Raw genomic sequence first — 12728 nt, 5'->3', positions numbered from 1 at the left:
TCCCTTTCCAACCTTTCCTCAATGTCTCATAAGCCCTAGATGAGCTCTCTCTTGAACTGGTGATACCTGACATGGTAGGGTCCTGTCCTTGCTGGCTGGTGGAAGTTACTAGTGTGAAAATAATAGATCTTTGCCTTGGAACAGCAGGAAACCTGCTGGAAAAGAGCTACAACAGCCTTGAAATTATCCTTTGAAAGTCAGAGGAGAGTGAAGCAGTATTTTCCACCATTTCTGGAAAAGGAGCAGTCATCAGTTTCTATGGATGGTCACATATTTTCCCTCTTTCTCCTTTCAGTGTTCTGTTATTTAAAAATTCTCATTCCATTAACTGTCAGAGAGTCTGTGTTGAAAGAACCTGCTGAATCAATGCATCCAGAATAAGAATGACAGCATCATTAAGATGTATCCTGCTCGGATTATTCATAACTTAACTATAAAGCAAAACATGTGATCATGAGTAATAAAGGAGTGTGCCATAAATTATTTCATTCAGAGCTGTGCATTAATGCAGGCACTGGCAAAGCTGCTGCAACAGCAGCTGGAGCCTTTAATTGCAACTGCTGTAATTGGGGTTACAGATAGGTGTTAATGCCTGGGTTTGCCATGATCCTTTGGCCATCCCAGCTTTTCATCCCCGATAGGACTCGGTGCTTCCAGCAGCCCCACATTTCCCTCCATGGCGTCAACGGAAGGAGGCAGGAGCCAAGAGCATCGTGTTGCTATGGCAACGCATCCCACTTCCCTGGGGATGCTGTTGCCTTGGCGACACCGGGCAAGCAATGCCAGTGGATGAAATGGCCTTGGAGCAGCTGCCTGGAGAGCAGGACAGGCCATGGAGAGCAGGACAGGCTGTGGAGAGCAGGACAGAGCCTGGAGAGCAGGACAGGCCATGGAGAGCAGGACAGAGCCTGGAGAGCAGGACAGGCCATGGAGAGCAGGACAGGCCCTGGAGAGCAGGACAGAGCCTGGAGAGCAGGACAGGCCATGGAGAGCAGGACAGCCCCAGTTCAGGGACCATGGGAGCCCAGAGGTTCCTGGCTGCTGCATGTGGGACCCTGCACCCACAGCAGGCTCTGGGCAGAGAGGCTGACCCCTGTGTGTGCTCCTTCAGGTGCTGAGACAAAGCTACAGCCACAAGGAGCTTCCCATCATCAGCTGGTGTGTTAAAATAAGATGGATGGCAGGAAAGGCAATGTCAGTGTGAGGGTTCTGCTGAGGGCAGCAAATGCCCGGGGCCACTGTCCTTGCACCTGCAGACATAACACAACACCTGAATTCATTGTTGCACAACCCATCTGTGAATGGAGGTGAATTTGTACATTGATTTTAGGGTGGTCCAGTGCTGCTTTTCACTGTTTCACATCCAGTACCCAGCACCAGGTAGGCAGTGGATTAAAGATCAATTTACATAGGGAAATGCCTGTGCTAATGCTGTGAGCACAGAGCCTCTCTCCTCTGTGCCTGCAGGCACTCCAGCCATCAGTCCCAAGGCACAGGAAAGCAGTGACAGGATCTCAGGAGCCCCCAGACCCTTTGTCACAAGAGAGGTTTTGGATATCTGCACAAAACCTTCTGTGGGCTTCACTGGAGCCTCTGTGTAGCTGCCAGGAAGAAGAGGGGGCTCAAAGCCCAGTGCATGGACTCCAGTTATGCACACCAGTGATCCACAGCTCTTGGAGAGCTATTTGAGAAGCAGGGAGATGATAAAGGACTGACAAAATTGCACAAGAGAGGTAAATTCCTTGTAATTTGTCTGTTCATACAAGAGTCTATTCTCCCTTCACGCTGTTGCATTAAGGAGCCTCTTGCCTACTGTAATTAGCTCTTGAATAAACACCATGTCTGCAACACAAACCTCTTGTCCTGATTTTGTGAGTTAACAGTGTTTTGCTTGTTTTTTAAACCTTACACTAATTATTGCAGAAGAGCAGAGGCTGCTCCAGGGAGTCTGGTGTTACTTTTTGCCTGTGGAAGTATTACCAAATGCTGCAGAACTGTGCTCAGTGGTGTTAACACACCTGGCTTTGAGTAGATATCATCTGTACTCACAGCTACTTGCTCTATCCTTGTATTTCTGTATTTTTTACTCTCTGTGAGCCATTCTGTGTGCATTTTCCCCACAACATTAGCTCTCTTTCTTCTCACAATCACAGCTGTGGTTAATTGTGTTTACAAAGGATTCCTGAACTGTGGGAAATATTCCTCAGAATGTGCAGTTTTGCATCATTTAGCCTTGAAAGGATGCTGCTTCCCCTGACCTCTTGTTGGTTTTTTCTCAATGACTCTGGTAATTACATCAGTAGCCTTGGGAGTCACATTTTCCTTTCACATCTAGGAAAGATCCAACCTTTCCTTACCCTTTCTCAGTGGAATCACATGTCCAGTCCCTCCTGTTTTCTGTGCCTCAACCACACCAGCTCTTTTTCTGGTTTCTTTTCACCCTTGTCCCAAATAAACTCTGCCACTTTCCTGGGTGATCATTTCCACCACTCTGTATTTCTATGAAATTCTCAGTCTTTCTTCTCCTCTCCTGCATCAAACACATTTCTTATCTCCTCCTTTGACTTCCTTTACAGCCAATCTTCTTCAGGTCTGTCAGCATTTGTTCTGACAGCTCTGTCCCCAGAATTCTGTCAGCATTTTGACACCACATCAAAGAGATGTGTCAGTGTTTTTCCCACACCTCCCCTCCACAGCTGGGCAGAAACATCTGCAAAGAGGGTTTGGGGCACAAAGACCAGCATGGTCCCACATGCTCCCTCCTGTTTAGAGGATTTATCTGCTGTGTTTCACTTATATTTAAAATCCAACTGCCTTGTGAAGGGGCTTTTTTTGCTTCAGCACACTGAGAAAGTGAAAAATGGCAGCCAGGAGTGCCCCTCAAGCGCACACATTTCAGGTTCTGATGTCACCCACAGCCCCTCAGTCCCCACGCTGCTGTTCCAGCTCTCTGCAGCTGTGTGTGGGGTTCCCTTTCAAACACACACAAGCACTGCCAGGTCCTTGGGGCCAAGCCGCACTCAGCAAGAAGCTGCAGGCAACATGCAGAGAAAAAGCCTGTTTCCTCTCTCTCTTCACACCTCTTGCAAGGAGACTGGTTTTTCTGAGTCACAGCTAATGCAAACCTGCTGGAAAAGATTCAGTCTAGATTTACAGCATGGCTCAGAGGAACATGAAAGACCATTTAGTGTTCAAAGTATTATTTTTAATTATTAATCAAGCTCCCTGTCTGGCTGAGCTCTGTCAGGCCCTTCTTTGGGTTTTGTAGAGTTTATTTCTCTTGTCATCCTGAGCAGAACACGGGCTTGCTGCTGAAACGAGAAGATTGCTGGCAAAGTTTGGCTCTGTCTCTGCATTTGCAGCAGGATCTCAGTGCAGGGGATGTGCACTGCAGCAGTTCTTTTGTTCATATTTAATCACACAAGAAAGAAGAAAATAATTAAGGCCTGTCTCCCTCAATCTCCTCCCTTCCTCAGAGTATTTCAACCCTTTGAGATAAAGGAAATGGAGCTTTTTCTGACTGCAAAGTGCAGCCCAGAGCATATCAGGAGTGATCCTGCCCCCATCACTCCACAGTTTCCATTTGACAACGTTTTCCCTCTGAGCAGTTTCCTGTATGAAGGAGCAGAGCCATTAGAAACAGCACTGCAAGCACCAAAATCTGATCAAAGCTGGAAGCACAGTGTTTGCTCTTGGTTTTCTTTGCACCTTTGACAGCCCAGCTTGCTTCACTGTCCCCCTCAATAGCTGACTGATTTCTCTTTAGCTGAAAACACCCTTAGGCAGTTACTAGATTTCAGGATGCAGCATCAAAAGGGGTCTTGGTTCAGAAATAGACTTTTTTTCCCTATGTAGCTATTTTAGCTGTTTATTGTCTGCTTTGCTTTGTATCTCAAGTTAAAATCACTCCATTTGTGCTCTAAACCCACCAAATGCTTCAAAGCCCAGCACAGGCTTATGAAAAATTTACTGCTGAAGAATCCTGAAAATTGGAATTGTCTCATTGAAAAGGGTGTTTCAAGCCTGCAATTTTGGTTGGCCTTGGGCTGAACTGAAACCTTATCAGCAAAGACAAGAAATGGCTGGAAGGGGCAGAGAAGGATGAGGAGAGATTCTGGCCCCAGGCTGAAGAGCTGGGCAGGCAGCAGGGGAGGTGGCCCAGGATGGGGAGGGATGGTGTTCCACCAGACCAAGGAGAAACATCCCAAGCCTGAGTGAACCCTGCCAGACGGCTACAAAAAACAGTCAGTGAGAAGACTTTTGATTGATGAAATTGCCTGAAATGAGGAAGGAGGGAGGAGGCTCTAATATGTAAACACTTTAATTGCAATGTTGTTTATTCTGAGCTTTCCTAAGAGCTGACAGGGTAAGTGCTATTGCTGCTTCCCAGGCTGTGTAACAGGCACAGAGACTGACAGAGAAGTTTTCCACTTAGTGGCAGGGTTATTAAATTATAAAAAAGATAAGAGTTTATCACAAAAGCAATAAGCTGCTATTCTCTCAAGATTTTGCTGCTGAACTTTAGAAGAAATGCTGTGGAAATCAAAGCAGTGCTCAAAAGGGAGAAATCTGCTACAGAAAAAATGCTGATTTAAATCTTGCTTGAATTTGCAAAACTGTTTTTACCTACAGAGAGGCTTTAAAAAAGGGGAAAATATATTCCTGCTTGGGATCAAAATCCAAGTCTCAGAAGCACAAAGACTAGTCCAGAGGGAGAAGCTGCTGAAAAAAGCCATGGCAATGTGGGACTCAACGGGCATGTAAAGTGAAGGGGGGGGAACAATAAAAAATGTTCTTGCAGTAGCAAAAGTGCAGCTAAAACATGAGATTTGACTATGTGGGGAAGAAACAAATAGTTACATGGGAGGATTTCTTGGTAGTTAGAGAGTCTGAAGGTTGCACAGTGGCAGTGCTGGTGCTTAGAAGGAAAGCTGCAAGAAGGTTGGTTGGGCTGGGAAGGGGCTGCTCCCATGGTGGAGGAACACAGACAGGATGAGCCCAGGAAAGATGAGTTAAATGAAATAGGAAAGGATAAAATGAAATGGAAGTAGAGGCCAGTGCTGGATGCCCATGGTGGGAATGTGTGTCCAAGCTCGGGCAGGGAGCAGGGCCATGCCTGGGTCTGCCTGGGGCAGGGGCACAGCCCAGCACTGCAGGGATGCTCAGGGAGCTGGGCCAGGCTCTGCTGCTCAGCATCCTGCCATTGTCACAGTGCTCTGGCTGCCCAGAGCTCCTGGGACACCCCCACAGCCATGGGGCAGCCCCTTCCCTCACAGGGGTTGTCTCCATCCAAAGCAGCACATCTGAAGCTTTAAAAAAAAAAACAAAAAACAAATAATCATTAGTTACCTTTAAACTTAGATATTAGAAGATCAAAAAAAAAAAAAAAAAAAAAAAAAAAAGCAACAAAGGCAAAAATTACAAAACTGAAAAACTGTTACGCTCCTTCAGGAAAGTATTTGATCAAGTGCCAGACAAGGAAGGTCTGCTCCAGCTGCTGTTTTCTGCAGCTGGAGCAAAGGAAAGGTTTGCTCTGTGCTGGTGGCCTTCACACTGAGGCTGTAAGAGTAGTGATGGTATCTCTTGTTAAAGGACACAGTTTCTTTCCCAGTCATCCCTATCACAGGATTCAGATTCTGCTCACGGTCAAAAGCAAACAGTTTAAAATACACTTTAAACTAGGCCAGTACTTTGGGAAAGGTTAAATTCTGTTTGGAATTCCAAGGAGTATATATATTTTTACAGGAAAAGACCCAATAAAGAAGGAAAAATAGAGGAGGCAGCAGGCACTCACTGTATCAGCAATTCAGGCTCCCAGACTGCCTTCAGGGAAATGAGATTATACTTTACCTCTGACATATATGGAACAACAGATTTCTCATTCATCTCTAAATTCATATTCAAACCGATTAGGCAAGAGCTCCTGGAACAGGAGGAAAATCATGACCAAACCTTAGAAGCTGAATTTGTTTGCCCGATGAAGTCTCAGGGAGCATTCTTTTGGAAATGAATACTGCAGTCCCTGGAAGAAGTTAGAGAAATTAAGGATGACTGCTTCATGCTTTCAGTAAATGGAAACCTACTTATTTACTCATTTTTATGAAGACAAATTGCTTAAGCAATGTTTAGGGTAAAGAAAGTCCTTATTTATTTTAGAGAAAAAAATAAGAGTAATCAAGAATAAGTAAAAAATTACATAGTAAATAAATTCTTAAAATCAGAATTTTTTTGAAGTATATTTAGAATGAATTTAATTTGAACTTCATGGCATATGACAAGAAAATCTGGTCTCTTACAAAAATGGAAATCAAGTGGCAAGGATCATTATTGTCAGCATTGAAGAGCACCAGTGTTTTCAGTAACATAGTTACATTTGTAGCAAAATGTGTGCCGGTGTTGATTGCTTCCTCCAAAAAAAGTTTATATTTGAGATATTTTGACACAAACAAAAAAGATGTAACAGTTTGTCAACTGTTACATTAGTTAAATGCATAAAGAATAAAAAAAAATCTCAGAGGAAAATAAGAAAAAAAATTAGAATGCTGTAAGAACAGAGGATGTTATGGATTATGCCTTCCCAGCTGGATTCTACCAATCATTTTAAATTTTGAGAGGCACTTGAGTTGGCATCCTGTGTGCCACAGGCTTACACGTGAAAATGACCCTTTTCCCCCCAAAATATGTCACCTCCTAATTCTCCTGCGGCCCTTTGTGGAGTCTGAGAAGGTTCCATGTCCTGCCAGAGGCAGACGGTGCTGCAGAGCCCCGAGGGGTGAGGTGTGCCCTGCAGGAGCTGCAGGCTGTGCCCTGGCTGTGAGCAGGGCCCAGGGGCTGGGCAGAGCTGCGCAGGGGCCAGGTCCCACCCATGGAAGGAGAACCTGCAGCCACAGCTGCAAGGGCTGCTTCTGACATCTGGCACAGAAAAGGCTCTGGAGGGCTGGGGCAGAGCCCCCTCCAGGGAATTTCCTCCTCATCCACCCCATCAGTAAATGATGCAGACAAAGTGGGTCACTGGGTGACAAGGCTTCAGCCAAATGCTCTGTGGATCTACGGGTTTATGGATCCCAGAGTTATTATTCATCTGTGTTCATAACAAAGCTGAAATTCCTGTTTTCATCACCAGGTCACCCAGGTGGGGTGGGCACTGCAGCTCACCCTCACATTCCTGGACCCGTGCATCCCAGGGACTTTGGAAAGATCTGTTCCTTAGAAGCTAAATTGTAGGAAATTTCAGAAGTGACATCCAGTTGCCAAAGATCTTGGGAAAATACTTGTGGGCAAACATTTAACAGTTCTCAAGGCTCCTAGCAGTGATGTTTCAGGGAGGGTAAAACAACTATGTGACGAACTTGGTCAGCAGCTCTGCCAGCAAGTAAAACATCAGAGACATGAGAATCAAGATGAGCTTTTTCCATGGGCACCTCACTTCAAGATCTTGCCATTATTCTGAGCAAAGATTTAGCAGGTGAGTTGAAGTGTGAATAAAAGGGACACAAAGCCAGAAGGAAGCACCCTAAATGCAGCAGGCTGGACACTGTCAGTGCCACCACCAGCAACAGTCAGGATGGAGTAAGGCCAGGCAATCTTTTGTTCAGAAAAACAGAGCTTGTTTATTGATGGTGTAAATGTTGCTAAGCAATATGGATTAAATTAAACCCCTCATCCTTTCCCAACATGTACACCACCTTCAGCAAAGAATGCTCTGTGAATATAGTAAAAGTTGGGAGGTTATTCCAGATCAGTCTAATATAATTATAGAGGAACCTATAGAAGACAGATTATCAGCCAGCTACTCAATAAAGAAACTTTTAAGCATATTTAGAGATCAATACCCATTTTGGTAACCAGATGTGCCAGTGCAAGGGGAAACTAACAGAGAATAGAATAAAAATATCAATATGGCTGGTAAAAGCTGTATTTCATTTTAAAATTGTATGTAGAAGAAATACACAATAGGGGGAAAGGCATTATATAAGGATAGGCTAAATAAGACATTGGCTTGGAAAAGAACCCAAAGGAGAAAGGTCCAGAAAGTTAAAAACTATTGCAGGAAAGACAAAGGGGAACAATGTGTTATTATTTCTCACAAGACAAATTTAAGTAACATCAGTGAAACTATTCAGCCAATCTGAAACAATGCAGCACATAATTAAACAGTGCTGCTCACTGCCACCCGACACTGGGGAGGCCAAGCCCAGCAAGGCGTCTGGAAGGTAATTGTATTTAAAGCATGCCCAGAGCTCTGGGTGTGGATTCAGGCTGCAGCCCAGTGAATCCCAGCTGGTGGCTGTGGAGGGCAGAGCCGATGGCAGCACCCCAGGGAGGCACAGCTGGTGCTTTGTGCTCTTCTCTCTGCATAGCTTTGGGCTGGGAGAACCTCGGTCTGAGGCCCAAACCCATTCTTAATGACACAGCCTGCTTTTATCTTTCCCAGAAAGAGGACCCTGAGCTATACCCTCAGCTGTACTAAATTCTGTTTGCTGAGGGAGGGAGTTGGAGGAGCCATGCTTCACCCCCAGCTCCCTTTGGGACAGGTCTCTGCAGACATTCTCACCAGCCCTGTGCCCAGAGGAGCACAGAATGAGTCAGGGGAAGAGGGGAGAGGTCAGCACAGAGCTGTCCTCAGGAAGGGCTGCTTTTCTGGGAAGGTCTGCTCTCCCAAAGCAGCAGGCAGCTCTGGCATCTCTGGACATGCCCACACTGGAGAGCAGGACAGCTGCAAGCTGCATTTTGTGAGCATTCATGAGAGAAATGCCAGGAACAGTCTGTGCTTTTGGGGCAAACCCTGTGGATGCTTCATCCTCTGAGCTGCACCCATAGGGAAGGAAACAGGGAAAACCCCAACAATTTGTCATCAGCACCTCAGAGATTCATGCACACCACAAGGAATCGCTCATGTTGGGAGAGAGGGACATTTCACAGCAGTGCCATGTCACCGTGCCTCATCCATCATCCCCAGCAGGCACAGAAACACCCACAGGTGCCTCCCCAACCTGGGCAGCCAAACTTCCCTGTCCGATGGAGTTTGGGGGAATCTGAGCTTCCCTGTCCCATGGAGTTTGGGGGGAATCTGAACTTCCCTGTCCAATGGAGTTTGAGGGGGATCTGAATTTCCCTGTCCAATGGAGTTTGGGTGGGGGATCTGGGCCAGCCCCTTCCCCCTGCAGAGGGTGAGCAAGGACAGAGATACCCAGGGTACCCAGGGCTGTGCCCACTGACATTCCCTATTGGAATATTTACCAATATAGGTGGACGGGACGTGCCTGAGCTTGTCTGGCCCTTGCTGCTGAACCAAATAGCGGCACTGTGGTGTTTTCACCTCAGAGACACCTTTGGCTGGCTTGATGCTGCAGTTGGGCACTTGGGGACAAGGTCAGGCTTGCAGGAGCTCAGGTTTACCTTGGTGGAGAAGCTTTAAGGTGATGGAGAAGGAAAGGAGTCGGTTCTGATGGAGGGTTTGGATCCAGAGCTTTATTCTGGCCCACAGGGCTCTGACTCCAGCAACAGCTCCAACAGAACTCTTTAACCGTGTGGTTGCTGTTCCTTTTAACCCTGGGGAGAGGGAAGGGGTAGGGAGCCACCAACCAGGTACACAGAAGGAGGTCTTAAGGGACAAAGGACACCTGGATGGCCCAATATCCCCCCAGGGGTAGGGGGCATCCTTTGAATCTGCCCAATCCCTTCTGGAATGCCAGGACTGACAGACTGAGCTGGGAGAGGGCAAGGGAGGGGGAAGGAGAGGAGACTGACACACCTGGCAGGGAATTATCAGGGAGGAACCTGGAGTATCTGAGGCAAACCACGACATCACAAAGCAACAATTCCCCATCTCGGCAGATCCCGTTCCCGGGGATGCTGGCAGAGCAAGGCGAGCCTCTGCTCGGCTCCTGCCCACCGCACTCCAGGTCCTTCCCGGGAGAGGCTCTGCGGCAGGAGCAGGGACAGGAGCCGGGACAGGAGCAGGGACAGGAGTCAGGACAGGAGCCGGGACAGGAGCCGGGACAGGAGTCAGGACAGGAGCCGGGACAGGAGCCGGGGCAGGAGCAGGGACAGGAGCCGGGACAGGAGCCGGGACAGGAGCAGGGACAGGAGCCGGGACAGGAGCAGGGACAGGAGCCGGGACAGGAGCCGGGACAGGAGCCGGGACAGGAGCAGGGACAGGAGTCAGGACAGGAGCCGGGACAGGAGCAGGGACAGGAGCTGGGACAGGAGCCGGGACAGGAGCAGGGACAGGAGCCGGGACAGGAGCCGGGACAGGAGCAGGGACAGGAGCAGGGACAGGAGCTGGGACAGGAGCCGGGACAGGAGCAGGGACAGGAGCCGGGACAGGAGCAGGGACAGGAGCCGGGACAGGAGCCGGGACAGGAGCCGGGACAGGAGCAGGGACAGGAGCCGGGACAGGAGCAGGGACAGGAGCCGGGACAGGAGCCGGGACAGGAGCTGGGACAGGAGCAGGGACAGGAGCCGGGACAGGAGCCGGGACAGGAGCAGGGACAGGAGCCGGGACAGGAGCCGGGACAGGAGCAGGGACAGGAGCCGGGACAGGAGCCGGGACAGGAGCCGGGCTCAGAGCTGGGCTCACAGCCGGGCTCGGCTGCTCCCATGGGCGATGGGTGCCGGGCCGCGAGAACAGCGAGTTCCCTCTCCTTCCATCCCCTGCCAGATCCTGAACTTTGGCTCGGGGCAGGAGGCAGCGAAGGGAGCAGATAATTGCTTGGCAGGGAGCGATAGGGAGCCAAGGGTGAGCGGGCAGGCAGGGGCGGGGGATGAGCCGCAGGATTATGTTTCAGAGGGAAGTATTTTTTTAGGATTTGTCTATGCAGGCATTCAGGAGCTTTTCTGAATCACATGGGCTTAGCCCCAGGAGAAGGAGGACTAGCTGTAATTTCACACCTTTTCAGAGTTTCAGCTGATTCTGCTGAAATCTGTGTAGGGATTAAAGATGGGAAGGGACAGAGCATTGATTTCCTCGCCTTTAGACTCCAGGACAAACTTTCAAAGCTAAATCACGGTTTAGAATTTTTTTTGACGGCATGAGTGGAGAGAGGAAGGAGCCAGCAGCTGACAGTAATAAATAACTATTAGGAAACAGTATTAGGAAATAGTACCAAGGAGAAATGTCTCTGCTGGGATATGCTTTCAGCCTTGGGGAATCCATATTCAGGCAGCTCAACATTCACTTCAGCACCCAGAGCTTGTGTGCAGCTTCTCTTAGGCTGAGGGAGCAGCCTGAGCTCAGGGCTCCAGTGAGGGAGGGAACTCAGCTCACTGCACACACAAACATCTCAGGCTTCCACCCTCCGTGCCAAGGGTCAGCAACAGCCCCGTGTCCTTCAGCAAACCAACACCCAAACTGTCACCTGCAGAGGGAAGTGGAGCTTATCTGGGGCCTATTGCTAAAGCTTTGATACTGATCTTTACAGCCATGTAAGCCGAGGGACAGCCTGTGCATCATAAACTGCTGAAAAGGATCTGTCTGAGCTTGGGCTGAACTGTCTGAACTTCAACTGGTGTCTGAATTCTGAGACAGATGTTAGTAAAAATCCAGTCCAATGTCTCCTTAATGTTTAGATTTTGCCAGGTTTGAGACACACTTGCAGAACTATTCTAATACATTGAGGTAACGGAAAATGTCTTCGGTTTTATACACAAATCTCCCTAAATTAGAAATGGTTTTCCATTTCAAGCATCCAGCACCAGGCAGCCTGTTTCCCCCCTTCCCTGGACAGTTTTCTCAGGGCAGGGTCTGCTGGGCACAAAGTGTGGTAAAATGGGGTCAGACAGAGCCAAATCCAGAGCCCAATGTTGTGAATGAGCACAGCTGCCTGTGATCCAATCACCCTAAAGGCATCCTGGAGAGCAGAGAAGAGGCAGAAATCCCAGCAATCCCTACACACACCCTCCTGGGAAGCCCCCAGCTCCAAGGCAGGCATTTCCCTGCCATCATCTGAGTCAGGAGCAAAAACCCCCAGGATGCAGCTGCCAGGGCAGCCGGGTCTATTTTCAGCCAGCACCACGGAAAGCCTTGGGTGCAGAGCACCCCGGGTGCCACTGTCACAGTGCCACAGCATGCATGGCTTCATGCCACTGACTCAGCAGGCATTCTAGCCTGTGGCCTGGACAAGCCTGGACCAGCAGTGGGGTCACACCTTCCAGCTGGAGCAGGATGTCATGAGGACAAGAACACAGGCCACCAGTATGCCCTTGCGGCAAAGAATGCCACCGATCTGCTGGGCTGCTCTAGGAAAGTATCATCACCAGGCCTGGGGAGAGGAACCTTCCCTGCTCTCAGCACTTCTGAGGCCACAGCTGGAGTGCAGGGCCCAGTTCTGGCTCCCAGAACAGCACAGGAGAGGTATTGATAAACTGGGCTGTCCAGTGAGCACTGCAGAGAAGGTGAAGGACCTGGAGCATTTGCAGCATGAGGAGACCAGGAGAGATGGAATTGTTCAGCCTGGAGGAGGCTTCATGAGGATCTTACTGATGGGTATGGATCCCTGATCAGAAAAGGTTTAGAAGGCGGAGCCAGACTCTTCTCAGTGATATCTAGTGACATTGAAATACATCAAGTTCCTCTTAGACATAAGAGAACTTGTTTCTTTTTTTGTGGAGCTGGAACTGGTTGCCCCAAGAAGTGTGAAGTTTCTATCCTTGGAGACATGAAGAACCCAACTGAACCTGGGCAACCTACACTAGTGAGCCCTGCCCAGAGATGCCTTCCACCTCAA

This window comes from Ammospiza caudacuta, chromosome 12 (assembly GCF_027887145.1).
Source record: "Ammospiza caudacuta isolate bAmmCau1 chromosome 12, bAmmCau1.pri, whole genome shotgun sequence".
In the NCBI taxonomy this organism is placed as follows: Eukaryota; Metazoa; Chordata; class Aves; order Passeriformes; family Passerellidae; genus Ammospiza; species Ammospiza caudacuta.
The sequence above is the reverse complement of the archived record's forward strand: the minus strand, read 5'-3'. Positions refer to the sequence as shown.